Below are 14,929 nucleotides of genomic sequence, written 5' to 3' on the forward strand. Positions count from 1 at the left end.
CCCAAAAGGCCTACTTTGCCTAGGTGTCAATGATCAAGGCCAACATGTTTCGCGCTTCCGTCGCCCGTAGGTCGTTAGCGCTTTATCAGGACCATCATGTTAAAAAAGTGAGGTGCACGTGAAACAGTGAGTGTAAATATGACCCTCTTATCTCAATCAGGGCTGGGCAGAAACCTGTATACATACCAGAAACCTGTATACCCATAGATTTTCTTTTTTCTTTTTCTTTTATTCTTTCATTATATGGGTGACTTTTTGCACCCTGGTGCATGGGTGACTTTTTGCACCCTGGCATAGGAACTTTGTCCTCTTTCCCCCATCTAACCTTGGCAACAATGGGAGTTGAAGGGGGTGAGAAGTTGCAACCTGCGTAGACACCAAACTGCTTTTAGGGAACATACCCGACCTTAGACTACTGGCCCTAGAAACATGGCCCAACATGGAAAGAGCTTGGCGGTCTTCCAGAATTGCACAGGGTCTGTGAGCACTGCTGTCAGCTAGCGCCTGCCCTCGGCGTAAAGAGCCCACATCACCTGCTGTATCATGCGGCTGCACCAGACCAAGCCGAGCGGGACACCTCTATAGAGGCAACAACCTGACGCGAATGCCGGGCATACTTCTGGAGACAGAAGGCATCCCTTTAAGAGGTTATTTGCAATTCTCCTCTCATTTTTTTTTAACATACTTTATTTGCTGACCATATCGAATCCAATGCAATGAATAATTTACAGAATCTGTCATTTTCCACTGACAAATGGTACAACATAAGTATTTGTAAATCCACCATATTTGTACCCCCACTATCAGTCTGGAAATGAGGAGGAAGTATCGTCAGTAGACATCTCGGATAGCGGATCATCGTAGTAAAGACAGATATATACAGCATAAAGTTGTTACATTTCCAATTACCAGAAATAACAGATTCAACTTTTTCCCCTCCCTCGCTAACCCTCCCAACCCCTTCTCCTGGTCGTTCGGTTTTTTCGGCGTACATTACAACCTTAAGGGGAAGTATCCTCAGTGTAGTACAACAGGGCCTGCAGTAATCATGAAATACCATGTATGGGTCTGAGTCTTGTGATCTGCTGTACGAGAGTCTCATTAGTATCTAAGGCCCACATTCATCAAGCATTTTTGGAGTTGCAAACGGTGCGATTCCTTAAAATCGGCCGTTTGCGATTCCAAAAATGCTTTTTGAGATGCATCATGCTTTTTTAGAAATCGCAACTTTTTTGCGATTTCTAAAATTGCGATAGCATTTCAGAAATCGCAATTTTCCGATTTCTAAAATGCTATGCATCATTTGATTTCAAATTGCGAAATTTGAAATTGCAAGTGCAAACTACCACGAAGTTGAACCTCGTGGTAATTTGCGAAATTGTTTAACCCCTTCGATGCTCATGACGAGCTCAGCTCGTCATGAGGCACGGTTGAGCTGTGCTGATGACGAGCTGAGCTCGTCATGAACAATGAGAACTCTGTGATTTCAGCACCGGGGGGGAAAACCTCTAGCAGCCAAGAGGTTAAAAAAGCACAAACATGCATTTTTAAACTGTAAAGTTACAGACACGCATGTCCTTAGGACATGTGTGTATGTAACTTATACTCAAAAGTACATTTCATGGGTGAAGGGTGGGGTCATTTGGACCCCCCTCTCCACCCTTGAAATGCATTGCTGAATTGCGATTTCCAATGGCGAATTCGCAATTCCCATTCATTCCTATGGGCATTTTAGCCCATAGGAATGAATGGGAATTGCGAATTCGCACTTTGCTAATCGCATAATATTTGAGAATCTGTAAAAATTGTGATTTTTACCGATTCTCAAATATTTTGCGAAAATGTACATGCATCCCATTTTGCATTTCCTAATTTGCGATTCCCTAAAAATCGCAAATTAGGAAGTGCAAAATGAAACAATGATGTATGTGGGCCTATAAGTACTACCAGTGTGGGGTACCTGATGGGGGCAATAGGTCAAGCAATTCGAACTCATGTAGCATGATTTCCCAGTCCATCAAGATTGGTTGTTTCTGAAGCCCCCTTATTTCCTCCCTCCTAAGGGCCGCACCTTCGACCTTTCCCCATTGAATCACGTCATCTTGCCTGCTGGATAACGCTGAACATCTGGGGGACTTCCACCTCATGGTGAGGGCTCTCACAGCTAAAATGAGTGCCAGATCTAGAAATCTCAGTCGTACTTTCTGGACTTTCAAGCGTCTTCGGAGGCCCCTAAGGCAGTTCAGAGCATCATCTGATATAGGGATTTGTGTGAATTCACCTAGGGATTGACAAACTCCCTCCCAGTAGCCCCGAAGGTGTGAGCAAGACATAGCATATGAAGGAAGTCCGCTTTGACTCCTTTATAGCGGGGGCAGTAATGGGAAGCATCAGGGAACATGCAATGGATCCGCTTGGGGGTGAGATATGACCGATGCAGGATCATAGTCTGTATAAATTTTAATTTGGCATTACGGGAAACCCTTTTCGAGTGTTCTAGCATGCACTGCCATGCCTTATCGGTGATATCTGTACCAGCATCCTCAGACGATTGCATTCTAAGTGAAGTAAGTGTGATTGCCGTGTGCATCCGTATACCCGTGTATAACCAATTAAACAGGTGTCCCCCATTTCCCATGTAATATTAGAGGCGTACCACGTTGTGCTGTGGGAGTTCGCTGCGCTGCGGTGCCCATGTATTCTTTATGTAGAGTGATACAGTGGCGTGCAATAAATATAATCGTAGTGGTGCGCCCGTAGTCTGTAGGAAGGAGTCGTGGTCCAGCAAAATTCCGTCCCCAAAGAACGCCCGACGTCCTCCTCTCCTGTTTCTATCCAATCATGCATTCTGGTCTTCGTGAGCCTACCCTGCAGTGTGGGGAACCCAAGAGAGGGATGTTCATCGAATAGGGAGCTGCCACAGAGGTATAAGATAGTGCCTTCTTCCAGCATTGTAGGGCCGGCTTCAAAAGGGGGGGACTGTCAATGGGAATCTTGGCCTTAGGCAGGAGCAGGGAGTGTAGTACACCCCGGTCCAACTCTCTAGGTGTGTACCCGATTTCTTGCTAGTTTTTCCCTGCGGTCCAAAAAGATAGCTATTGGAGCTGGCTAGCATAGTAGTAGGCTCGAAAGTCGGGAACTTCCAGGCCACCACTCCTGCTCTCCAGTTGAAGTTTCCGCAGGCTAAGACGCAGGCCTTTACCCCATATAAGGTCCACCAATAAGGTGTTTAATGTATTTAAGATATACTGTGGGATTAAGGGCGGTAGGTTCACAAAGTAGCACAATAGCCGAGGGAGCATCACCATCTTGGAGATGGCAACCCACCTCATCACTGTCAACGGTAGGGAGGACCAGAAGGCTACACTGGCCCGGAGACCCGCTATGGCTTGTATTATATTACCTTCAATTTGATCTGTCTGTGTCCTATATACTTGGATGCCTAAGTATTTAAAGGTGGTGGGCGCCACTAGCAGGACATAGTCTCCGAACCGCAGGGTAGTTTGGAATTGTATATCCCTTAAAAAGAAGGCCACAGATTTTCCCGGGTTTATAGCCAGCCCTGAGATACGTTCGAAGGTGGTAAAAATGTCGGGGAGCATTCTCAGCCAACAGGTCATGCAGGTACAATAGAATGTCGACAGCATAGATGGAAGTCAGATGAGTCACACCATTGATGGGTATGCCAAGCAGGTTTGCTGACCTTCGGAGCGCTAGCGCCAAGGGTTCTAGTGCAAGAACAAACAGTAGTGGCGACAACAGATACCCCGTCGTGTGCCCCTGTGGATTGTATATAGATCAGATATGTAACGACCCATATGGGCTTGGGCTGTAGGGAATGTATATAGAAGGCGTACCCATTTAAGATATGTATCTGGGAATACGAATCTTTGAAGAGTTGCGAACATAAATTCCCAGGAGAGAGAGTCAAAAGCCTGACGAAGGTCTAATGCTATGCAACCCGCAGGCTGATAAGCATGATGGGTGGCCTTCATTATATAGTGTAATCGCCTGGTATTGAGAGACGTACTACAATTCGGTAGGAATCCGCACTGGTCATTATGTATGAGTGTATTGAGATGGGGCTGTATACGATTGGCGAGAGCGTTACTTAATATTTTATATTCCGTCGCTAATAGGGAAAGGGGTCTATAATTGTGTAGATCTAGACTGCCTCGTCCTGGTTTGGGCAAGGATGTGGACATAAATTCCCAGGAGAGAGAGTCAAAAGCCTGACGAAGGTCTAATGCTATGCAACCCGCAGGCTGATAAGCATGATGGGTGGCCTTCATTATATAGTGTAATCGCCTGGTATTGAGAGACGTACTACAATTCGGTAGGAATCCGCACTGGTCATTATGTATGAGTGTATTGAGATGGGGCTGTATACGATTGGCGAGAGCTTTACTTAATATTTTATATTCCGTCGCTAATAGGGAGAGGGGTCTATAATTGTGTTGATCTAGACTGCCTCGTCCTGGTTTGGGCAAGGATGTGACCTGTGTTTGCATGGCGTAATGTGGTAAATGGCCTGTCTCGAAGGCCGCTTTATATACTGATTCCAATATAGGTACCAGGGCCTCTGAGTATGTGTGATAAAATTCAATAGGTAGCCTGTCAATTCCAGGCGTTTTATTTCGGTTTATTTCCTTCATACCAGCTCGTATTTCTTGTTGTGTTATGGGACCGTCTATTCCCTTTTGTATCTCTTCAGAAAGTACCGGGATGGGTAAATCCTGCAAGAATTCTGCAATAGATGAGTTTTCCACAGGTGGGGGTGTCGCATAGAGTGTGTTAAGGTAATCGTGGAAGGCTACATTTATTTCCCGTTGGGTATGGACTATATGTCCATTAGGTGTCCGGATGCTGGGTATGACCGGTGAGTCGGGCCTCTCCCGGACTATACGGGCTAGCAGTGTGCCAGACCTGTCTGCTTCAGTGTGTTTGCGCTGTAGGAATGCCCTATGATCGATTACCCTCAGAGTTACTAAGGTTTCAGCATGTTCGATACGGGCGGTCTGTAGTTCCTCCCTTTTGTCAGGGTCTGTCACTGCGTCCTGTTCCAGCACGGTCATCTTTTGCTCAACTCTGAGTAACTGCTGGTGCGTTTCTTGTCGCACCCCCACTAATTGTCCTATCGATGCCCCCCTTCACCACCACCTTTAGTGCATCCCATTCAATTAAATTAGAAGAGGCTGTATTCCAATTTTCGGCTAGATAGTTAGTGATAGTAGTGGAGAGGGCTGTCCGAAATGGAGTGTCCTCTAAAAGTTGCGGATGTAATTTCCAAGTGGGCACTGGGGTGGGCACATTACCCCAGTTGAGTGTAAGCTCTAGGGGCTTGTGGTCAGAGAAGGTTTTGGCTAGGTAGGTGGAGTGGCAGACCTGCATAACACTGGATTGAGAACAGAGGAATCTATTGATTCTGGTATGGAGACCATGCACTGGGGAAAAAAATGAGTACTCCTTGTGGGTAGGAGATAGAGACCGCTGTGCGTCCACAAGCACCCAGCCATCCACCCAAGTAGTAAACAATTCACTCAACTTAACGGCGTTTGTACCACGAAGAGGAGGGTGAGATCTATCTAGAGTAATATCCAGTACAGCATTCCAATCTCCTCCCAGCACTCAGGGGATACCATCCCAGTCTGCCAGTGTAGTACCTAGTCTGTGCAGGAAACGGTCCTGTTAAAAGTTAGGGGTGTATATACTGCCTAGGATTATCAGGGATCTGTTCAGTGTGCCTTTAATAGTATTTACCTCCCTTGGTCATCAACCCACATTCCAATTCAATAAACAGGACCCCATGTCACACCTAAATCGTCGGTCCACTGGCGAATGCTGAGTAGTTAGTGTAATATATATGCCCCCTCCATTTTTTGCGTGTTTTTTGTGTTTCCGAATCGGTTAAATGGGAGTCCTGCAAAATGTGCTCTAAGCCTGAGAAGGTATGCGTGTATATGATGTCTCTTCTGTATTGCCCCTAACCCACGTACATTCCATGTGACTAGGTTATAGGACCCTAAGGTAGGAAGTGTAGTTGGCATAACACTGTATGTAGGGAAAAGCTCCCATGTGTATGGAGTCAATAGATCGATTTCAACCAGGAGTCCCATTCCCCATGAACGTCAACAAAACATGGCTCAGCGTCCAAACTGCACTGGGCCCAACAATAATACATAGTAATCATAGAACAAATAATGGTGTTCGCTTGTAGGGGGGCCGCCGCCCTTGATCACGGCCATGTGTACAGTAAGATCGGCTACCTGGTGGCTCCACGGGATCCAACTGAGGGTGGTTATAAGTAGACATGTCAAAGACAGTGTTCCTGCAATAATAAGCATAAGTGTACGAGAGCTGGAATCCCCGCAACCCAAGCCCCCTTTGTCTGCGGATAGAAGTAATCCAATCATATGTTATTAGCAACAATTTCAACCTCCCATATTCATATACAGGTATTTCGAAGATAACATTGAGCAAATGCAGTAATACAGAAAAAGGATATGATAGTCTCAAAGAGTCAGATTTTATATCTTCTGCATAACCGCTTGCCTGTCCACAGTTCTGAGAGGTTCTACGCTCGTCAAGTGAGCTCAACGGCTGTTAGTTATCAATGATGTCGTCTACCGCCCTGGGGGTAATTGTGGGGAAAAGTGTTATACTATTCTCGGAACCCGAATTCATGGTGCTGTCCTCCGAATCCGTGGGGATTTTAGTGGAATCTTCGCGGAAAGCCCCTGCAGCAGCTAGCGCCCCCTCCCGGTCACGACGTTGTTGTTCGCGTGATGGCCCACTCCATTTCCACCCTAAGTGGAGGTCTGAGATCGGCAAGATCCTGGCTTTGGTAGTTTGCCGGGGCCCTGTGAGGACAGATCCGAGTGGCTGGACTGACTAGGCCCTAGGCACATGACTTCCATCCATTCCTCGGCATCTGCAGGACTCTCGAAGAAATTAGTTTTTTTGTCATAAATGACTTTCAGCCTGGCAGGGTAGAGGAGTGCGTATTTAAGTTGTGCTTTCTGCAGTTTCTTCTTGACTGCTTGGTAGGAGGCTCTCTGTCTCTGAACCATGATGGTGTAGTCGGGGTACAATGAAATGCGGTGATTTTCAAACTGAATCAGTGATTTCTCACTCGCTTTCTGCAGCAGCACATCGCGATCCCTGTAATTCAGAATTTTCACTATCAAAGGACGAGGTGGTGCGCCTGGTTTGGGTGGCCCAGTTGGGATTCTGTGGGCCCATTCGACACAGAAGTATTGGGAGAGTCCCTCCGGCGCTACATGATCCCTAAACCACACCTCCATAAAGTCCGCTGCCTTAGTACCCTTGCTGAGTTCCGGCAGGCCAATGACGCAGATGTTGTTGCGTCTGTTTCTGCCCTCCGCATCCTCCACCCTGTCTAAGAGGCTCGTCATCTCCTGCTGTAGTTGCAGTGTCGTTGTGTAATTCGTTGTTACTCGAGTGTCCAACTCCTGGAGGGATTGTCCGTGATCCTTGACGGTGTCCGCTAATTTTCCATGGTCCGCCCTGAGTAGGGTAAGGTCTGTAGTGAGTGAACCAATCTGCAGTTCAATTGCCGCCCTATAAACTCGAATTTCCTTTAGGATTAGATCCAGTTTGTCGGGAGCAGTCTCTGGCGATTCCGAGGATATAGTTCGTGGGGAGGAAGGCCGGCTGCAGGGTTCCACCATGGCAGAGGGGGGCCCCGTCCCTTGTTGGCCATCCAGCGTCTTCGCCTTGATTTGGCCCATAATGTGAGATTAATGGAACGTGATCTCCACTCCGTGGGTGCCTAAAGGGAGTATTGGCTGGATTCCGTGTGGTTAGCGGGAGATGCCTAGGTCACTCACCGGTAGGTCGCGGGTGTGCGCCACCGCCAAAAGTGCGCCAGCTGAAGAGGGGTCCGTCGGCTGGGAGGGTCTTATACAGGAGCCAGTGAGAGCATTTCCCTGGCAGATAATTGAGAACAATGATGGCTCCCACGGCTGAGCCATCATTGTTCCCACCACGTCTGTTACGATAAAGAGATTAGTTTATCTGTTTTCTCTTAATGTTAATTTTTTATCTTATTATTAATAATGTAATAATTTTTATCAATTTAAATCCATGGTATTAAATTTTATATGTGATTATAATTAATGGTTATCTTGCTTTCTTTTACTTGTGTTTATATACTTCTGCACTACTTTTTGTGTGTGTTTTTTTGCCAGTTTGATACTATTTCTGATTGCCTGGATATTGTTATTCTCAATTACTTGTTGTTCCCTGATCCAGGAATTTGACTTTGTTCAGGGGGTCCCTGTTTTATACAAAAAAAAACATTTCCCTGGCAGAGTCACCAGCAGGATCTTTCAGTAAAAGAAACCAGCTTTGGTTGAAAAGGCCAAGCCGGCCAGTAGAGTTCCCAGGGCCAAAGTGGAGCTGCTATGTGGTCAGGAGAGGCTGTTCACCGACCGCACTGTCCCTGTCAATCTGATCATGCCCCCCCCCACTGGCACAGCGCTGCTGGTTGTAGCAGGGATTCCTCAGCACACCCCGGCCGGTAGGAAGGCCCTGTATTAACGACGTAGGCCTCACTACTGGGTGCGCTCCTGAATGTTCCGCAGGACAGCTAGGGACAACGCAGGGTCACTGCAGTATTATGGCTTTCTATGAGGGAGAAGTAGTCTGCGGTGTCCTCCTGGCAAAATCTAGGACGAATTAATGCCCTCCAAAGGGATCACCGTCCCATGTCCGGTACCTCAGAGCTCCTTCAGACCCCAATACATGCGGCAGGGGGGAGGGAGGGAAAACTCAGTGGCGCGCCCCAATAGAGTGAGTAGGTATGAGGCAGGATGTCCAGGCCTACGCAAGCGTCCCCACTCACCGCATATAACTTGTAAGTGTCCTCAAATATGGCAATGTGCTGCTCAGAGCCTCCAGCTTGCGGGAGCCGCCGCGCGGCCCGCCAGCCCACCAGCGGCTCCTCAATGTAGTAGAGCGGGCCGTGCCAGGGATTAAATGCCACTACACATCCCTTTCCTGCGGCCGTCACCACGCGCAGCTATCTCTTCCGTCACCTCCAACGCTGGTAATCCACCGGCGGGGCCTCGCCTCACGACGTGCCGAGCTGTCCACGCTGCACGCGAGCTCGCTTCACACGGCAGGCCCCCGCCCGATCCTCCCGGCGGGCCGGCCTGGGCTCACAACTCTTCTACAACTCAGTTGAGCGGTACCCTGAGGCACACGGCGATGCAGGGGGCTCCATCTCATCGGATGGGAGTTCCGTCGATCGGCTAGTGGACTGGAAGAGCGGCACAGTGGAAATGGAGCCCCCCCCCCCAGGCTCCGGAGCTCTACCAGGACTCGACCGCCATCTTGGGTGGCTAGCCACGGCCCCTGAAATTCTCCTCTCATGACACCCATTTACTAACATATCCACCCTGACCATTACCAGTGGGGCCTTTGAAACTCATCTGCCTGCAACCCAGCCCAGAATTATACTTTGAGCTTATGTAACTTTTTCAAATCAAACTCGACAATTGGTTTAGCAGCACATTATATCCTCAAGTTCCCCAATTTTCTTGTGGGAACTACCTTTCCTGGGGAAATTATTTGGCCACAAGTTTCTGCACCTTGTCACCTCTACAACAGGCTCAATCGGAGTCCCAGGATTAGTGGAGAGGCCAAGACCGTGAAGGGGCAGGAGAGAGTGAAACAGAAATAGAGGAAGAGTGGAGAGGCCAAGACAGTGAAGGGGCAGGAGAGAGTGAGGCGGAAACAGAGGAAGAGTGGAGAGGCCAAGACAGGGAAGGGACAGGAGAGAGTGAGACAGAAACAGAGGAAGAGTGGAGAGGCCAAGACAGTGAAGGGGCAGGAGAGAGTGAGACAGAAACAGAGGAAGAGTGGAGAGGCCAAGACAGTGAAGGGGCAGGAGAGAGTGAGACGGAAATAGAGGAAGAGTGGAGAGGCCAAGACAGTGAAGGGGCAGGAGAGAGTGAGCGGAAACTGAGGAAGAGTGGAGAGGCCAAGACAGTGAAGGGGCAGGAGGGAGTGAGGCGGAAACTGAGGAAGAGTGGAGAGGCCAAGACAGTAAAGGGACAGGAGAGAGTGAAACAGAAATAGAGGAAGAGTGGAGAGGCCAAGACAGTGAAGAGGCAGGAGAGAGCGAGACAGAAACAGAGGAAGAGTGGAAAGGCCAAGACAGGGAAGGGGCAGGAGAGAGTGAGACAGAAATAGAGGAAGAATGGAGTGGCCAAGACAGTGAAGGGGCAGCAGAGAGTGAGACGGAAACAGAGGAAGATTGGAGAGGCCAAGACAAGGAAGGGGCAGGAGAGAGTGAGACAGAAATAGAGGAAGAGTGGAGAGGGCAAGACAGTGAAGGGGCAGGAGAGAGTGAGACAGAAATAGAGGAAGAGTGGAGAGGCCAAGACAGTGAAGGGGCAATAGAGAGTGAGACAGAAACAGAGGAAGAGTGGAGAGGCCAAGACAGGGAAGGGGCAGGAGAGAGTGAGACAGAAATAGAGGAGGAGTGGAGAGGTCAAGACAGTGAAGGAGCAGGAGAGAGTGAGGTGGAAACTGAGGAAGAGTGGAGAGGCCAAGACTGTGAAGGGGCAGGAGAGAGTGAGGCGGAAACTGAGGAAGAGTGGAGAGGCCAAGACAGTGAAGGGGCAGGAGAGAGTGAAACAGAAATAGAGGAAGAATGGAGAGGTCAAGACAGTGAAGGGGCAGGAGAGAGTGAGACGGAAACAGAGGAAGAGTGGAGAGGCCAAGACAGGGAAGGGGCAGGAGAGATTGAGACAGAAATAGAGGAAGAGTGGAGAGGCCAAGACAGTGAAGGGGCAGGAGAGAGTGAGACAGAAACTGAGGAAGAGTGGAGAGGCCAAGACAGTGAAGGGGCAGAAGAGAGTGGGACGGAAACAGAGGAAGAGTGGAGAGGCCAAGACAGGGAAGGGGCAGGAGAGAGTGAGACAGAAACAGAGGAAGAGTGGAGAGGCCAAGCTAGTGAAGGGGCAGGAGAGAGTGAGACAGAAATAGAGGAAGAGTGGAGAGGCCAAGACAGTGAAGGGACAGGAGAGAGTGAGACAGAAACAGAGGAAGAGTGGAGAGGCCAAGACAGTGAAGGGGCAGGAGAGAGGGAGACAGAAACAGAGGAAGAGTGGAGAGGCCAAGACAGTGAAGGGGTAGGAGAGAGTGAGACGGAAATAGAGGAAGAGTGGAGAGGCCAAGACAGTGAAGGGGCAGGAGAGAGTTAGACAGAAACAGAGGAAGAGTGGAGAGGCCAAGACAGTGAAGGGGCAGGAGAGAGTGAAACAGAAATAGAGGAAGAGTGGAGAGGCCAAGACAGTGAAGGGACAGGAGAGAGCGAAACAGGAATAGAGGAAGAGTGGAGAGGCTAAAACAGTGAAGGAACAGAAGAGAGTGAGACCGAAACAAAGGAAGAGTGGAGAGGCCAAGACATGGAAGGGGCAGGAGAGAGTGAGACAGAAATAGAGGAAGAGTGGAGAGGCGAAGACAGTGAAGAGGCAGGAGAGAGTGAGACAGAAATAGAGGAAGAGTGGAGAGGCCAAGACAGTGAAGGGGCAGGAGAGAGTGAGACAGAAATAGAGGAAGAGTGGGGAGGCCAAGACAGTGAAGGGGCAGGAGAGAGTGAGACAGAAACGAAAGGCACATGGCGAATTGCGAACAAATGTGAACATTAACAATGCAAAAATACAACAAAGCAAGGCAAAGTTGTGGTGTGCATGGACCTAAGAACAAACTGCAGGAAGAAGCTGCCTCAGCCAAGTCTGGAGGATGTAAGAAGGGGTCGACAGAAGGCAGCCATTGTTCCAGTGTTGTCCCCTTTACATGGTCAGTAGGAGCAAGTGGGAGGAGGTAGTGGGAGAGGGGTGTGAGATAGATCAAAGCCTTTACTGTGATCAGTGGCTTCGGGCTGCCAGTGGGAGGGAACGAGCATATGGCGAGCGGCAGGGGAGTCTGGTGCGAGGCGTGGGGGGGGAGGGGAGGGGGAGCAGGCATATGGGGTGTGAGTGAGGCCAAGCGCGCGCCTGGGGAAGCTTTTACGCTCCAGTACACAACATGCATTGTAGGAAATCCGGCTTGTTCAAGAGAGTTTGGTCACATGTAAAAGGTTTTGAGCAATAAATTGCTCGACCTAAAAAAACTCTTGGGGAAACAAGCTCCAAGTCAGAGGGGCAGCAGGGTCTGACAAGGGTGATCCTCCGAGTCCTTATGGCTTGGAAAAAAATTAAGGTGATGATATGACAGCTCCAGCCACCAGAGGGTATATTCATCTAATGACTCAGGAATTTTGCAATGACTTGCATTCCCTGCAGCAAGATTTTGGTAAATCTATTTCGGAAAATCTATTTCGGAACTTAAGTCACTTGGTCCAAATAGTGGAGGACAGGGCTTTTCACCTCGAGGTTGCAGTCGCAGAAGGGTTTCACGAAAGGGATGAGACAGAGATCATAGAGGAAGAACTCAAAAGTAGAAGCCAAAGTACTTACAGACAAACTGGAATATGGTGAAAATAGATCAACAACATAAGACTCAGAGGAATACCAGAGTAAGTAGGAGACAATGACTTTGAACAATATGTACAAGGCCTGTTCTCCCTAATGGATAACCCTACCACAACCTTGCAAATTGAACTAGATCGCATGGTCTTTAACATAGTCCAAATTAAGAACAAACTCACCTGTGATGTGCTGATTAAACTTCATTACTTTAAAAAGACAAGCGTTTTATAATGCAATAGGTCTCGTAATTGCGAGATATTGAGCTATTGGCATTGTAAATGACAATGCCTTTTATTTATGTCTAAAAAACCTGCAGTGATAAAAGGCATTGTCGTTTACAATACCAATAGGTTAAAGTTTCGAAAATGCGAGACCTATTGCAATGCAAATAGTTGTAGGCATGATTTTATACTCGAATCAACAATGTCACAAATTCCAGAATGCATAGAAAAAATCTTGACCTACCCACTCATAGTGCATGGAGAGTTGAGTAATTATCCTTCAGCACCATGTCAACAACACCCACACTCCCTGAACTAAAAGCCATCACAGCACGAAGTCTGCTCAGTATGTACTGCATCACCATAAGCCACTCTAGTATTGAAACCATGCCTCGTTCTGGGGTTTTGTTGACCTCCTCCATTTCATGGCCAAAGGGAAGACCAAAAAGCCAGAGGTTGGCGGCAAGAACTGTGTAAAAACCACCTGTGTTCCAGGTGCGTCCCTGCAGCAGCTGTGCCAGGGAGAGGTTGGGGGACGCGCTAAAAGGAACACAGTGAACCAGAAGGGGAAGAACACGCATTGGCAAAGCCAAAGATCCCACCTTTGGGGCAATTGGCTTCTCAATGATTTTTAGCCATGCCGTAGTAAGGCTAAAGAAAACAAACCAAAAAAAGGTGCTATGATGTGGTGGCTGCATTATTTTGTAGGCATGCTCACCATGCATGTGTGCACCTACAAAATAACACAAGCATTTACTTTTTTAAATTTACCACGATGGATCAATAAATAAAAGAAAAATGAAGTAGCATGCACGTGTTTTGCTTTTTTTTAAGTGAGCAACAAGAAAGACATACATGGCTGGGGGTTAGCTTCTCGAAGGACAATGGTGCTGGAACCAACATAGAAGGTGTAGATGGGGTAAACAAAAAAGACAGCATGGGAAAGAAAGAAACACTGAGGGCGGATGCAGGGGATAAAAGGAATGGGTGAGAGAGACCAACATATAGCCAGTGGTCGAAGTGGGCAGGATTGGAAGGGCATGGCGTGCTCCTACTTCTTTTATTAAAACGATTCTGTTCCCCTACTATTTCTTTTCAAAACAGTGTCCCAGGGTGGCAGAAATAGCAAAGGTATTTAGATAAGGCTAGGCTTCCTTTCGGGGACGGGCAGAGAAGGAAAAGGACTCTGTCTCTTCCTTACTGCCCGGCGAAGACACAGGCAATGTCCTCTTCTTTTCTGTGCTGGCAGCTGCCCCCCATCCTCTTCCTATTACTCCCTCTCTTTCTGTCTTGCTCCTCACTTACTGAAAACCGTGACTTGAAGAAACGGTTCACAACCTCTCTTTCCTTCTTTCATTTAGTTGCTTCCCTGTGAAATGGATCCAAAAAAGAACAAGCTGTCTCCTTGGAGCCGACGGGGGACGGAAAGTGAAAGTGAGCGATTCGCATGTGAGCGCGCGGTGGGAGCCAGAGAGGGGACGCCATACGGGCGTGCCAGTGGGAGCCTGTGAAGCAGTGGAGACACCATGTTAGTGTACATCGGATATCCGTGCGCACACATGGTTTGTCTCCCTTCGCGAGGAAAAGCCACAACAATAGAATCTCGCCAAGGCGAATCAGCGCATGCGCTGCATTCGCTAGGCGAGACCTAAAAAAAGGTGCTCCCTAAATTAGCGAGATGAAAAGGCCTAGTTGTGTTTAGAGGACTGACAATTTCCTTCTTCCAAGGCATCCCGGCTATGACTTTGGATAGATGGAAGGCCTTAAAGCTTGTGATAGATCACCTTTGAGTCAAAGAAATACCGTATTGGTGGGGTATGCCTTTCATTTATGTTTCCAACTGAACAACAAACTGATATCCTCCTCAATTTGCAGGATGCTGAAGAGGACCCGAAAGTAACTTTCAAAGACTTGGCCTTGACAATACGCATGAAAAGCAAGATGCAGAGAACTCTTAAAACCACAGCAACATCATTCTAGAGAAACAAAGATCACCCCAACATCCTTTAGACGCCATGGAAATGGCCCTTCGGAGTGGGCCGCAATGGTGCAATTTGAATCATGGTTCACTTCTGTTATTTTTATGCTCATATTCTAAATAAAGCTGCTGTGGGCAATGAGACCACTTTCCTGGATGGGTAAGAGAGTTAGTCCCCACCATTACTGTGACATTGTTCTCTCTTTTCTTCTTGTATCCCTGATTAA

Source organism: Lissotriton vulgaris, chromosome 1_1, assembly GCF_964263255.1.
Source record: "Lissotriton vulgaris chromosome 1_1, aLisVul1.2, whole genome shotgun sequence".
Lineage (NCBI taxonomy): Eukaryota > Metazoa > Chordata > Amphibia > Caudata > Salamandridae > Lissotriton > Lissotriton vulgaris.